Source organism: Sarcophilus harrisii, chromosome 2 (assembly GCF_902635505.1).
Source record: "Sarcophilus harrisii chromosome 2, mSarHar1.11, whole genome shotgun sequence".
NCBI lineage: Eukaryota > Metazoa > Chordata > Mammalia > Dasyuromorphia > Dasyuridae > Sarcophilus > Sarcophilus harrisii.
Genome location: NC_045427.1, coordinates 383,868,293 through 383,881,532, shown reverse-complemented (window position 1 = coordinate 383,881,532; position 13,240 = coordinate 383,868,293). Strand labels below are relative to the sequence as shown.

Below are 13,240 nucleotides of genomic sequence, written 5' to 3'. Positions count from 1 at the left end.
TTTGATTTGTAAACATTTATTGTAAATCTCTTCCTTTTAATTTTTGTTATCCTCCTTCCATTTTTATCATAAATTCCTTCTGATAACTTACTTACCTAGATCTCTTTCTTGGCTTTCTTAGTTTTGCCCTTAAAACAGTTTTACTGTTTTGAGAAATGATACTGCTGATAATCTTACATTATGTTCAAATTATTTTGCATGAGAGTTTATATTTTAAACAGGCATTGTATTTGGTTATCATTCCTCATTTCACTTTGGAAGTAGACAAATTATTTTCTATTTGGCATATTTTATAGGTTATTTTAGCCTTTTTTTTCCCCAGACAGCAATTTATTTATATCAGTTAAGTTGGTAGATGAAATTATTTTATGTTTTTTATTGCATTCATGTCTCATTTTTTCATATTTCATTTGAGTGTCATAACTAAAATTTTCAGTTGTATTATATATTTTTCTAATTTTTATTCCACTTTTAACATTTTTGGTCTTTAGCAATATATAGATAATTCAAGAATTACATCAATAATGAATCATTTCCTGTCAAAATATAATGAATTTAATTTAAAAAATAATATAACTCACTGTAATTTTATTCTTTGGAGAATTGACTGCTAAAGTCCAATATGTCATACTATGGATAATTCCCAAATTTGTCTTTGGTAGATAAATATTCAGTGTTCTAAAGTTTTGGTTCTCAGACTTTATTAGACCTCCTACCTCACTACATTTTGTATACATTTTTGATGACTGTTTCCTAGAAAAAGACCTTCAATCAATTATCTTAAACTAGGTTAGTTAGTGTTAAAAAATATTATTCAGTGCTTACCATGTTTATAACCTAGAACAGGAACATGGGAAACTATGTTCCATAAACCAAATATGACTTGCTGCCTATCTTTGTAAATGTAAATTATAAAGACCACTCTTAGCTTGCAGGCCATACAAAACTAGGCATTGAGCTATATATAGCTTATAGGCCATAGCTTGCCAGCCCCTGGTCTACCAATTCTTTTTTCAAAGAAAGTATTCATGATATGTGAACTTGAGGTTCTGATGTACCCTACAAGCCATTGGTCTCTTATGCCTTATTTTCCATATCTTTATCATAAGCCTCACTTATTCCAACAGAGACACTGAAGACACCAAGTATCAAAGTATATATTCAATTATTATTATTAATTTAATTTAGAGTGTTACCAAGTTACTCAGTTCTTCATCAGATGTTTTCGGTGCTGCTGCAATCTTTATAGCAGCTATAAGCATATAAGCCAAAAGTATTATCATGATGATTTTTTTGCAATTATTTATCATGAACAATATATAAGATGTGTTGCAGGAAGACATAACATTCCAGAAAAAGACAATATTTATCGCCTTTGGATATGTTAAAATGTTTTCTTCCAATTACTTCATTTGTCTTTCCAAGGAAAATCTGTGATATATCCTTCCACTTAGTTTTGATTTGAAAAAAAAATTTTACCAAAATATTAAAGTAAAAACAGTAACTGCAATGGAATCTGGAATCACTTTCACCAAATGATAAAGCTTTGGAATAGGACTTAGTTTAAGTGATCTTTATATTGAGATAAAATCTGCTCTTAATTTGTACCTTTGCTCCTAGTTCTGGTTTTTGAGGATAGCAGAACAAGTTTAATTAAACATTTAATTAAAATTAAATTTAAAATTAATTATCATATGTCCCTAAAATCTCTTCTTCAGACTAAAAACATCTTTCTTTCCCTCACATGATCCTTATGTTTAGAGTCACTTCATCATCCTATCCTGTGGATGCTCTTTAGCTCTTAACAATAAATGTGGTCTATTCAGAACAGAATTCAGCAGGACTATCACCTTCCTTGTTCTGTAAGACACTTCTATTTCATCTGAAATCCCATGAGCTTCTCTATTTGTTACATTGGGTCTGGTTGTTCAGTTTTGAACCTACCAACAAACTTTTATTAAGGCTTAGCAATGTTGGATTCTAAGAACACAGACTCATTTGTATTTCCTTCAAGGATCTTACATTCTAATGGAAGGACATGTACCATATAAGTGTTTACCAAATAAAAGATAATTTTAGGAGGAAGATACTGTTGGGGGAGGGGGGAGTCAGGAGAGGTCTCATGTAGGACATAGAATTTGAGCTGAATTTGGAAAGAAGCTCAGGTCAGGAGGGAATGTATCATAGCCAAGGGGAACAGCCTAAACAACTGACTTGGAGATAATAGAAGATGGAATTATATGATAAGAATCTGTAACCAAGACTTTGTCTTGTCCATTGTCCATTGTCATACAGACTGCATTTGTCAGTCTTGTTCACTTGGCTACAGTGAGACTTTGTCAAATACCTTGCTGAAATCTAAGCATACCATATATCTGGCATTTCCCGGATCTACCAGTCTAGTAACTTTGTCCAAAAAGGAAATGAAGTTAGCCTGGTATAACCTGTTCTTGTTTGAACCCATTTTACCTTATAGCCTTTCTATGTCCTTACAAACTATTTGGGTTCAAACCTTTCTGGAATTTCCCAAGAACTGTCATCAAGCTCATTAGGCTATAGTATGAAGATCTTCCTCCCTCTTGAAAAACAGAAAACTTGCTTGTCTCTGCTCTTACATCACCTTTAGCGTCCCCTCTGATTTCCAAATAGCTTAGACATCTTATTGATAACTCTCGTTTTTCAGAGCCATGAAATATTATTCAGAAGGTCATTAAATTTAGAGCTGGAAGAAACTCTAGAAACTATCTAATCAAACTTTTTTATTTTAAATGCAAGGAACCAGAACTCTCTCAAGATCACACAGGTTATCTTGACTTGAATTTGGTAAGGGCAGCTTTATGCTTGCTCTTTTTACCATCTCTTACCTTAAGTCTCAGTTCCATGTGAAACATTTTTCTTCTATACTTCCCCTCCCGAGGATGGTTCTCCTTGGTAAACCGAAGTAATGCAATAGTTGAGTAGTATTGCCTTCCTTCCCTTGTTGGTTGTCATTGATCTTACATCTTCCTTCAACTTAATTTAGCCAACAAAGTTCTTCCTAACACTTTTCTTCTAAGATCATGCCAGTTTAAAAATCAGATCTCAATGATGAATTCCCCTAGGCAGCAACTGATCTTTTCAAACTTGTCTTCCTTCCCTCCTTCATGAAAATCATAGCAATTTTAATGACAGAACTTTTTTCTCCAGAGCATCCCATCTCTTTTGCGCAAATGATGGGGTCATAGAATTTAGAACTGGAGATGATCTTAGAGTTTACCTGATTTAATCTCCTTATACTGTAGATGAAGAAACAAAGACCCAAAGAGATCTGCCCAAAAGTACACAGCCAGTAACTTGCAAAGCCAGGATTCAGAGGTAGAGCCTCTGACCCCAGTGTTTGTATTTTTTGCATTGTACCACAAAAAATGTCCCTTTTTGTGATCCCATTTGGAGTTTTCTTGGCAAAGTGCTGGAGTGCTTTGCCATTTCCTCCTCCAGCTCTTTTTATAGATGAGGAAACAGAGGCAAATAAGATAAATTGATTTGCCCAGTGTCACACAGTGAACAAATGTCTGAGGCCAGATTTGAACTCAGGAAGAGGAGTCTTCCTGATTCCAAGACCCAAATAAACACACACACACACACACACACACGTAGATAGATTCCTTTTTTTTTCTTTATAATGTACTTTTAAGATAGCAACCTTAAAGAAAATCAAGTATACTTTCATCTCAAGTCACTAACTCGTTCCTTCCTTCTTATTGGTCAAAATCAGGACCAAATTCTAGTACTCCTCTTCACTTCCTCCCTTTTACCCAAAATGAAATGATCTAACTTCATGTTTCCGCCCAAAATCTCTCACTACTACCAGTGCTAGAAAAGGATATATAAGAATATTGGATTCAATTTGTTTTAAGTCTATCATCATACAGAAGAGAAAACTAAAGTCAAGAGAAATTAAGGCCAAATGACAAAGAGTTTTGCTCATGGTTACTCAGCTAGTTAGAAACAAAAGACTAGAACCAGGGTTGTTTCCTCTGTACAATTACCTTCTTTATTTCCTTAACTTACCATCCTCCCTTTAAACCCTTGGAGTTTGAGTAGGAGGGAAAGGTTTTGCACATTAATTTAGCCTTTGCGGCTTCTTCTCTCCCAAGCATCTTCCCCCAACAACCCCCAAGCCAACAAATTGTGTTTTCCTTCACTACTGAGTCACCCTGTGGTTTCTGATAATCTCATTCCCCCAAACCCTACCCCCAAAACACGTAGTGAAAACCACCTTTCATAAAGGGCAATCTCTTTTTTAGATCTCAAGGGTCAAGCCCACCCCCTCAATTTAGAAACCTTCTTTACACCCCAGTCCTATCCCCTACCCCCAGATGAAAATATGTGTTGGGGTGGTAGGTAGGGGAGATTCAAGTCCTGCACGAAAGCAATTAATTATGGAGAAGATTTGTTTATAGAGTGTTGGAAGATGAAATCTGGCTATCACTTAACCAACCACAAATATAGCACAGGTATCTGCTCTCGGAGCTGGAAAGAGAGCCCAAGGCACCATAGAATGCCAAAATTGGAAGATACCATGGAATATAGAATGTTCAAGCTGAATGAGAGCATGGGAATAAACTTTATTCAAAGTTGTATTTGGGATTACAAAATGTTTTATATCCTTTATTTGGTCAAGACAACTCCCTATGGAGTTAGCTAGTCAAGATTATCATCTCTTGCCTAATTTAGCAAGCTAAAGTCTATAGTTTGATTTGCCAAAAATAATTATGGTAAACACTTTTGTTTGGGGTGATTCTTCTCCTATGCCCAAACTTGATTTCTCTTCTCACCATCCCAACTACTTTAGTGTTCCTACTGCTAACTGCAGTTTAATCCCTATCTCCTCTGACCAGTTTTAGAGGAGCTAGATTCAGCATTTCTATAGATATGATGACTGATCAGTGAATCAAGATTAGGAGGGGAAATGAAGTGACTAAGAACTGGGTAGTTGAAACAAAGTACCCCCAAACCCAAGCTGAACCAATAATTTCCATACCCATTATCCTATATAACCCAAACCACCTCTTCTTCCTAAAGATGGACAAGTATGGCAGGGGAGAGACCAGAGGGAGGAGAAATTGGAGAGAAATATATGCATACATTTTAAAATTGAATCTGCATTATATTACTTTCTTAAGTTTAGGCAATCATCAACAACAAAATTAAACATTTGCTGACTTTTTGAAGTAAACTGATCATGCTGAAAATTTAACAATTTTAACAAATTTAACAATTTGCTTATGCAAATTGGTAAGAGCTGGTTCCAGACTCCTGCTTGACCTCTAGTCTAGAGCACTTTCTACCACTCCATGCAAGCAAAGCGTTAACAACCTCTGTTTTACTTTTTTGGGAGAAGGGGGAGGGGAAGTTCATAGATCTTTGAAAATTCCCCTTCTGGACATTTCAAGTGAGGGAATGAATCCTAAAGTGAAACCAGGTAAAATATTTCCCAGACCAGAGCAACCTGTGTCTGTATGAGATCTATGCCCACTAAAAATCCCAAAAAGTTAGATTTGGAAGGTCCCAGGGTTTTCATTTTACAGGTAAGAAAAAAGTGACTTGCTGAAGATTACATAGCTGGTTATGGGGAAGATCCTGTATTTGAACCCAGGTTCTCTAAATCCTAACTCAATGTTCTTCCAACTATACCACATTATCTATCGCTCAGTCCAACTCATTTCCTCTTTTCTTGCCTTTGGCCGGGTGTAAGGCACTCTACGGATGAGAGGAGAATCCATCCCTCCCCTTGAGGAGGTTCCCCTCTAAGCTTCATTTATTTCATCCTATTTCTCATTCTTTCCTTTTTCCCTGGCTTCGGCTCTATACATCTCTTCCTCAAATCTTTTTCTACCTCTCTGAGGAGCAAGATCAGGATTAGAATCAGAAAGAGGTCTTTCAGGAAGGGGTAATTAGAGTGTAGAATTTGCATAGTCCTGGGATCTCAGCATTCTGGAAATCCCCCTGGGTGACCAGCGCTTCCTCTCTGAGGTCAGGGTACGTCAACAGAAAGCTCCTTCCCCTCTCCTTCTGCTGTGAAGAAGCCAGGAAGTCAGTCTGGGCAGCCTGTGGAGGCCGAGGCCAAAGTTACAGCGTGGTAATTGAAGGGAAACCCAATGAGACGACCATTCCCCCCTGGAAGATGACTTAAGAAGTATGGGGGGAGGAAGAGGATCTAGGGCTTAAAGAGCAGCCTGGTACTTGAAATGGAAAGGGAGCCCAACGAGACAACCATTTCCTTCTGAAAGATGGCTTAGAAAATATGGAGGAAGGGAAGAGGATCTGGGGCTAAAAGACACAGAAACAGGTTCAGAATAGTGACCCAAATAAGCTTACAGTGTATTGTAGTGGAAATAGAAAGGGGCTTGAAGTTTGAAGATTTGCATTCAAGACCTGTTAAAGATCACTTATTGAGACTGTGACAAAGTTTCTTCCTTTTCCCCAGGCCTTAGTTTATTTATAAACCAGGGATGAGATTTAATGTCCCTTTTAGCTTTAAGGTTTTAAATTCATTCAATCATCTTGAATGTCCTGTGGTCTAAGATCATTTATAGCCCTGGCATCCTTTCTAGCTCTGATAATGCCATATGCTTGGACAAGATCTGATCATTGCCAGATTTTGCTATAAAGTTCATCTTCTTTTTCTGGGCACCTAATCCTAGGACCAGGAACTACAGAAGGATAGCTTTTTGATGACAGCACTCTCAGAGAACAACTAGTCTAATCCACACCTAAACAGGAAATCTTATGTATAACATCTTATAGTAATTATAGTAGTAATTTAATTACTTTAAAGACCCTAGGGACAATAACTTTAAAAAAAATCAGCAAAGCTGGGGGTAGGACAGTTATCCTAGATGACCACTAAGTTCCTTTCTAATTCATTCAAGTAGTCTGTGTTCTAAAATCCTTTCTGGATCTGACATTATAAGCTATATTATATTATATTTTAAGAACCTCCTCAAACAGCCCATTTCCTTCATGGACAACTAAGATTGTTCAGAAATTTTTGTGAATGTCAACTCTCTGAGCATAAAGAGAGAAGAAACCTTAATGATATTTGGTAGATACACACTTAAACTAGCTTTTCCCAGGCCACTAGTTGAGGTCCTAGATGGGGATGTCACATTCTTTGGAGTCAAAAACTTTGTCTTTGGACAAAGACTTTGGAGTCAAAAGTCATTTGTCTGAATCAGGGAAGGGAAAGTCTAGTGTCGATCTAAGTTTTTTCTACTTTATCACTGGTAATTGTGAAAGGTTGGGAAATTTGCAACAGCTCAGGTTCAAGGACTGGACATCTGAGAAGATAATCTGACTCTCTGTTCTCAGTGTGAAGAGATTATTTATTGTATGTGGGGGAGTGTATTTGTCTTTTCTGCTGGGAAGTGTGGGTTTCTAAATATATTTCCTAATGAAATTTTGTTAGTACATTTCCCAAGACTTAACTCAATGATTTATATACCACATTTACATAAAATCTTGAAATTTCCTGAAATAATTAAAAAGGAGCTGATCTGGATTCTAATCTTTGCTCTGTTTCTAACTTGACATGTGATTTTTAGAAAGCTTCATCCCCATTTTGGGCTTCAATTTTCCACATAAAAAATGAATTTGGACTTTCCCCCTATCTCTGACCTTCTATAACTTATAATTTGCAAATGGAGATTCTAACTCCTGCTCTATCTCTAACTCATCCATATAATCTTTAGTAAATTATTTTATTTTTCCCAGCTCCATGATTCTTACCTCTAAACTGGGTACATTATCTGCCTTTGTGCTTTATAGGATTGTTGTGAGGAAATACTTTAATGAGAAAAAAGAGGTGAAAAGATTAGAGCCACTGAAACAGAAGGTGGCATTAAATATCATTCCTTTCTTGCTTCTAGGAAAAAATACTAGAAAAACTTCTCTTTGGAAGGTTTTTTGTTTTGTTTTGTTTTGTTTTTAAGCCTGTCACAACCTGGCTACAACCAACTCTTTCTACTTTATCATGCTTTATTATCCTTCCAATACATGACATTACAGCCAAATGGTTCTACTAGTTGTTCCATGTGTCTCTCCCATCTTTGTGCCTCTTTATAGGCTTCATGCTTGAAATATTCTTTCTCCTCATCTGTGCCTCTTAGAAAACCTGATTTGTTTTAAAGCTCAGTTCCAATGTGATGTCCTCCTAAAACTTGTCCTGATGTCCCGAATTGCTAGCGTCTTTCTTCCTGAAGTCATTTTGTATTTACTTCGTTCATGTGTTACATTTACTAATAAGTATATATGCTAATTCTTCTGTAAAATGTAAACTACATGTGGGCAGGACCTGTTTCATTTTGAGTATCTAGAGCATAGTGGGATACGGCCAAGGACTGAACCTGTGATTTCCTTGTCATGGGGAACTCCCAGAGGAGGAAACTCCTTCTACCAGTACAGATCAGCACCTTCTTTTTTTTTTTTAGGTCTTTAGGTCTTAGAAAGTTGCCTAGAGTTCTAAGGACTTTTTCAGATCTATTCAGACCCAAGTCTTCCTGTCTTTTAAGACCAGTCTCCTATCCACTATGATATCCCACGGCTAAAAGATACAGTAAGTACCTAATAAATGCTCATTGCTTGATTACCTTATGGCAAATTGCCTACTGCAGAAGCAGTGAAAACTCAGACTCATGTTCTGTTTAAGCTGGAAAAAATCATAGAAATCATAGTTCAATCCATCCCCCTTCATCCCTTATCTATAGATAGAGAAGTTCTTTGGAGAAGATAAATTCTGTATTTGAGTGAGAAACATTAAATCCAGAATAAAAATTCAGCAAAGGGTTTTTTATTAGGTTCTTCAAGGCGTCCTTATTAATTGGGGATTCCCCATTTCCCTTGAAACAAGGGAGTAAAAGCTGGATTTCACTCCATCCTGTACCCTTCTGGAATCCCCATCTTACATCAAACTCCCCTTACCACTCAAGAAACATTCTAGAGAATAAGTGGAAACAGAAGGAATGGGAATGAACAAGAGGAAAATGTGAGCCAAACATCTGGAGAGATTTCCTTACCAGACCAGATGAGTCTGGAATCCCCCACTTGCAGCATACTGAGGCAAAACTAGAGCCTGCTGGGAATAACCCAATGGAGAAGCTGGACTGGAAACTTCTGCCAGTCTCCTCCCTCTCTTCCCCCCACTTTTAGTTTGTGATCCAACCTCTGAATCATCTTTCCACCTTCCCTCAATAATCCCCCACCAAAAGGAATGACCTCCAATCTGGGAATTGACTAACAATGGCTATTTAAAAAAAAGGGAGTGTGTATGTGTGAGTGTTGGAGAGAGATAGAGACAGAAAGAGACAGACACAGAGACAGAGACAGAGACAAAGAGACAGAAAGAGGAAGAGAGGGAGAGAGAAAGAGACACAGAAAGAGACAGAGACAGACAGAGACAGAGACAAAGAGACAGAAAGAGGAAGAGAGGGAGAGAGAAAGAGACACAGAAAGAGACAGAGACAGACAGAGACAGAGACAAAGAGACAGAAAGAGGAAGAGAGGGAGAGACACACACAGAAAGAGACAGAGACAGACAGAGACAGAGATAAAGACACAGAGAGACAAAGAGGAAGGGAGGGAAAGAGAGACAGAGAGAGAGAGAGAGAGAGAGAGGCACAGAGAGAGACAGAGAGAGGGAGGGAGGGAGAGAGAGAAAGAGAGACACAAAGAGAGAGAGAGAGACAGAGACGGAGAAAAGAGAGAAGGGAGGAGAGGAGAGACAGAGAGAGAAGGAGAAGAGAGAGCTGAATCTGGACTCAGCTGGGCTGGCTGCTTGTCTCCCTCTATCTCGGGGAATTCCCCTCCTGACTAGAAGTCGTCAGCCTTGTGTTCCTTCCTGCAGTCTCTCAGTCAGCTGAGCAAGATTCGGATTGTAACCCCCACCCTGAGACCCTTCCCCTCCTTCGCCCTTTGAAACTGGTAAGTAACAGACATTTACAGGATTGGGGGAGAAGGCAAAGAAGGCAACAGGGCCCAAAACTACGAGCTCTTCTTTCTAAATGTCCATATCATGGTTATTTCTAGGTTTGAAACAAGAAACAAAGGCTCCCTCTGTCCCCTCATTTCCTAACTGACCCTGGTAAACTGGCCATCTGTCCTATTCCTCCCTTTACTTTCTTTAGTTTTTTTCTTTTCCCTCCTTTTCCTATTCTCTCTCTTAGATGCTTCCTTTCCTTTCACTCTTTTTCTTCTCCTATGTTTCCCATTGCTCCTGGATTTGGGAAAACACAGGTTGACTTGGGAAGGTTCTGTTTTACCCTTTGGTTTCTTCTGGAAGAAGCTGGGATAAGAAGGGTATCTATGGGAGCTTTGGATCCTGGATAGGAAAAGGCACGTGGGATATTTAGAGCTGTTGTTCAGAATTTTAAAAGTGTTGCCTTATGCTTTATTAAGCATACTATTAAAATGAAAGAAACGAATTCCTCACCATTCTAACGAGATCACTTTAATATTGGATCCGTAGTTACAAATGATAAAGCTAAGGTCACTGGTGGTAGAAGCCACAGGAGGATGAGAAGGTATTTTTTAGTATTTCAGTCACTAAGAATAATGTTTTTTTCTGAGCACTAAGCTGTCTTTGGGCTGGGTGTATTTTATTATATAAGAAGAGGAGGAGAAAATTGAGGCAGGAATATCAAATGAAGTCTATGAGCATTGCCTATGGAGTGAGAGGATTTGGATTCTGATGTAACCCCATCACTTACTAAATGTACCTTGGGGTAAATTCAAAAATTTTTCATCAATAAAATGAGCGCTCCATTTCTAAGGTCCTGTCCAGTTTTAAATCTTGTAAGATAGGAATAGACTGAGTAGAATGGAAAAAAAAGGGAGGGAGTGAAGATGAATTGAGGGAGAGAGCTTGGGAAGAGGAGGGGAAGAGTGGGATGGAAGCCAAAGGAGACTGGTGGACAAGAAGTAGGACTGGACAGAGAGAGGACTTAGTCTAAAGAATTAGGTCAGAACTTTCCAGAATTAGGAAATTAATATGCCTTATTAGTCTCTCTGATCATGGCTCCCCAAAGGCCATTTCCCTCTGCTCTCCTCATTCTGCCAGACTAGAAATCGGACACCATATGTGGCTCCCAGTTTTAAGCTGCCCTTGTCCTTGGTTCTTGCCCCTGACTTTGCTCCCCCTGTTTCTGCTGCCTCAGCCAGAGGAGAGCCAAGGGTCTCTCTAGCAGCTGTCAGAGCGAGAAAAGAATGGTAGTATTGGGCTTTCCTTGTTGGAAGACCTGGGCTGGGCTCAACTGGGCTGGGTCTCGTGGGGAAAGAAAACAGGGAATTTCCCCCAGTGTTTCTTTGCCTTTTCCTGTTGTTGGGCTCCCCATCAACCCTCCAATGAAAAGAAGGCATGCAGGAGGACAGGCTAGGGGTAGGGTAGGAAAACAAACCAGACAGAGAAAGGCCTCCTGAAAACTCGAAACAGATTTCTATGTACGTTAAGGGCCAGAACTGATTTGCCCAGTTCATTCTGCTTTCTACTGGTCTCTTTTCCACTCCCTGTGAAGGGTCCAGAGACAAACTGAACTTGGCCCTTCATGGCTCCAAAGAGAGAAGCTGGTGACAGACAACCTGCATTCTTCCTCAAATAGTGTCAGTACTGAAAGTGTCTCTGGTTCAAAATGAGACAGAAATGAAGAATGGGAGAGAGGAAATAGGACTTAGAATTGGGACACTTTGATTCCAACCCAGGCTTAACAGTGCAGTTAAGTACTAGATTTAGAAGTAAGATACCCAAAGGGTCATATTCCAATCTCTGCTACTCATTACCTCTGTGATCTTGGACAAGTAACTTCCTGATCTCTGGACCTCGGTGCCCTAATCTGTTAATGAAATGAATGAGATGGGTTAGATCAGAAGTTCCCAAACTGATATCTCTTTCCCCACCTTTCTGTCCCTCTCCCTTTGAAACTTAGAAAGAATATTTAGCAAATAGCATATTATCCTCATGTACATATGCATAATAAACATTAGATTTTGTTTCCTTTGATATTGAATAGGGGGCATAGAAAGGGGTGAGGGAGGCTTAATGAAAGCCAAGGAGTATAGGGAAGAAAAATCTCAAAGGAACTTCCCAGTTCTTAACATCCTACAATCTGTGATCCAGTCTCAGAATGTGGGTCTGGTGAGCTTGGGGATCAGTTATGTTGTCGGTCCTGGCAAACATCCTGGAGGAAGCTGTGATAGTCCTTGTAGGAATTTTGAAAGAGTAGTTTTCCCACTTTGTTGAAATCAATAATAACAATTCACATTGAAAGAGGTTTGCAAAGTGCTTTACAAACATTATCTCATTTGATCCAGAGATAAGTAGCTAGAGGTTGTACTCCCCAGTCCCAGGCTTTGGGGGTTAATTTTCTAACCTGGAAATCCCCTTTCTAGCAGGTGTCTGGGGTAAGGGGGAGCTCCTCCTGTTCCCCATTCCTCCTTTCCCAAAAAGAGTATCTATTTGGAGTTCCTGAAAGGAAATCTGAAAAGATAAAACTGGAGGAAAGAGATACTTAAATGTGGTTGTAAGTGGGTGGACAAAGGCTTGTTGGCTGGCTGGTGGGAATTTGATAATTTTGCATTTGTGGGTTTAACAGTGGATTTACAGAGGTACTGTGGTATTATAGAAAAAGTCCTAGACTAGGAGTGAGTCTTCACTCTTTAGCTATTATGCTTTTGCCTCTCCGTTGTAGAGGACATGACCTAGAGGAATTTGGTTAGGCTGTGAAGTTAAAGAACCGGGCTTCTTCTTCCCCTCTCATCCCTACCTTCTCCCCACCCCCACTGATTCTACGATGAAGTGATTAACCAGGGTTTGAATGTATGGAATATCCTGGGCTTGGGTACTCACCTACCCATACCTTATTGGGAATGAATGATAAAAATTAAGACTTTTGAGAATATATATACCTATCAATGTGTGAAAAGTGAATGAAAAAATATTTATTGAGTGCTATTATGTGCCTTATAAATTCTGTGCTAAGTGCTAGAGTCACAAATGCAAAATTGAATACAGAACCTACACTTAAAAAGATTACTTTATATTTAAAAAAACCTCCAAACATTTATTTTATTGTATAGCATACATCTTAGCAATACCATGATTTAAAAATAGAAATTGCATGTGCACTTTAAATCCTGTGCACTTGAAACATTTAAAAAAAATAATACTTCCAATTTGTTACTCATTATAATACTATCAACATCAGTCCTA

At 38.5% G+C, this 13,240-nt stretch overlaps 1 protein-coding gene across 2 annotated transcripts in view; it reads left to right on the top strand.

Moving 5' to 3' along the window:
• Positions 1 to 9,751: 9,751 nt before the first annotated feature.
• The window catches only part of TNIP1 (TNFAIP3 interacting protein 1), a 66,721-nt gene continuing 63,232 nt past the window's right edge, over positions 9,752 to 13,240 (top strand). The window contains exon 1 of one of the 2 annotated variants that reach the window (XM_031953548.1): positions 9,752 to 9,960. The gene's annotated coding sequence lies outside the window, so the exon portion shown is untranslated. The remainder of the gene's footprint in view (positions 9,961 to 13,240) is intronic. The other variant, XM_031953549.1, reaches the window with a different exon arrangement.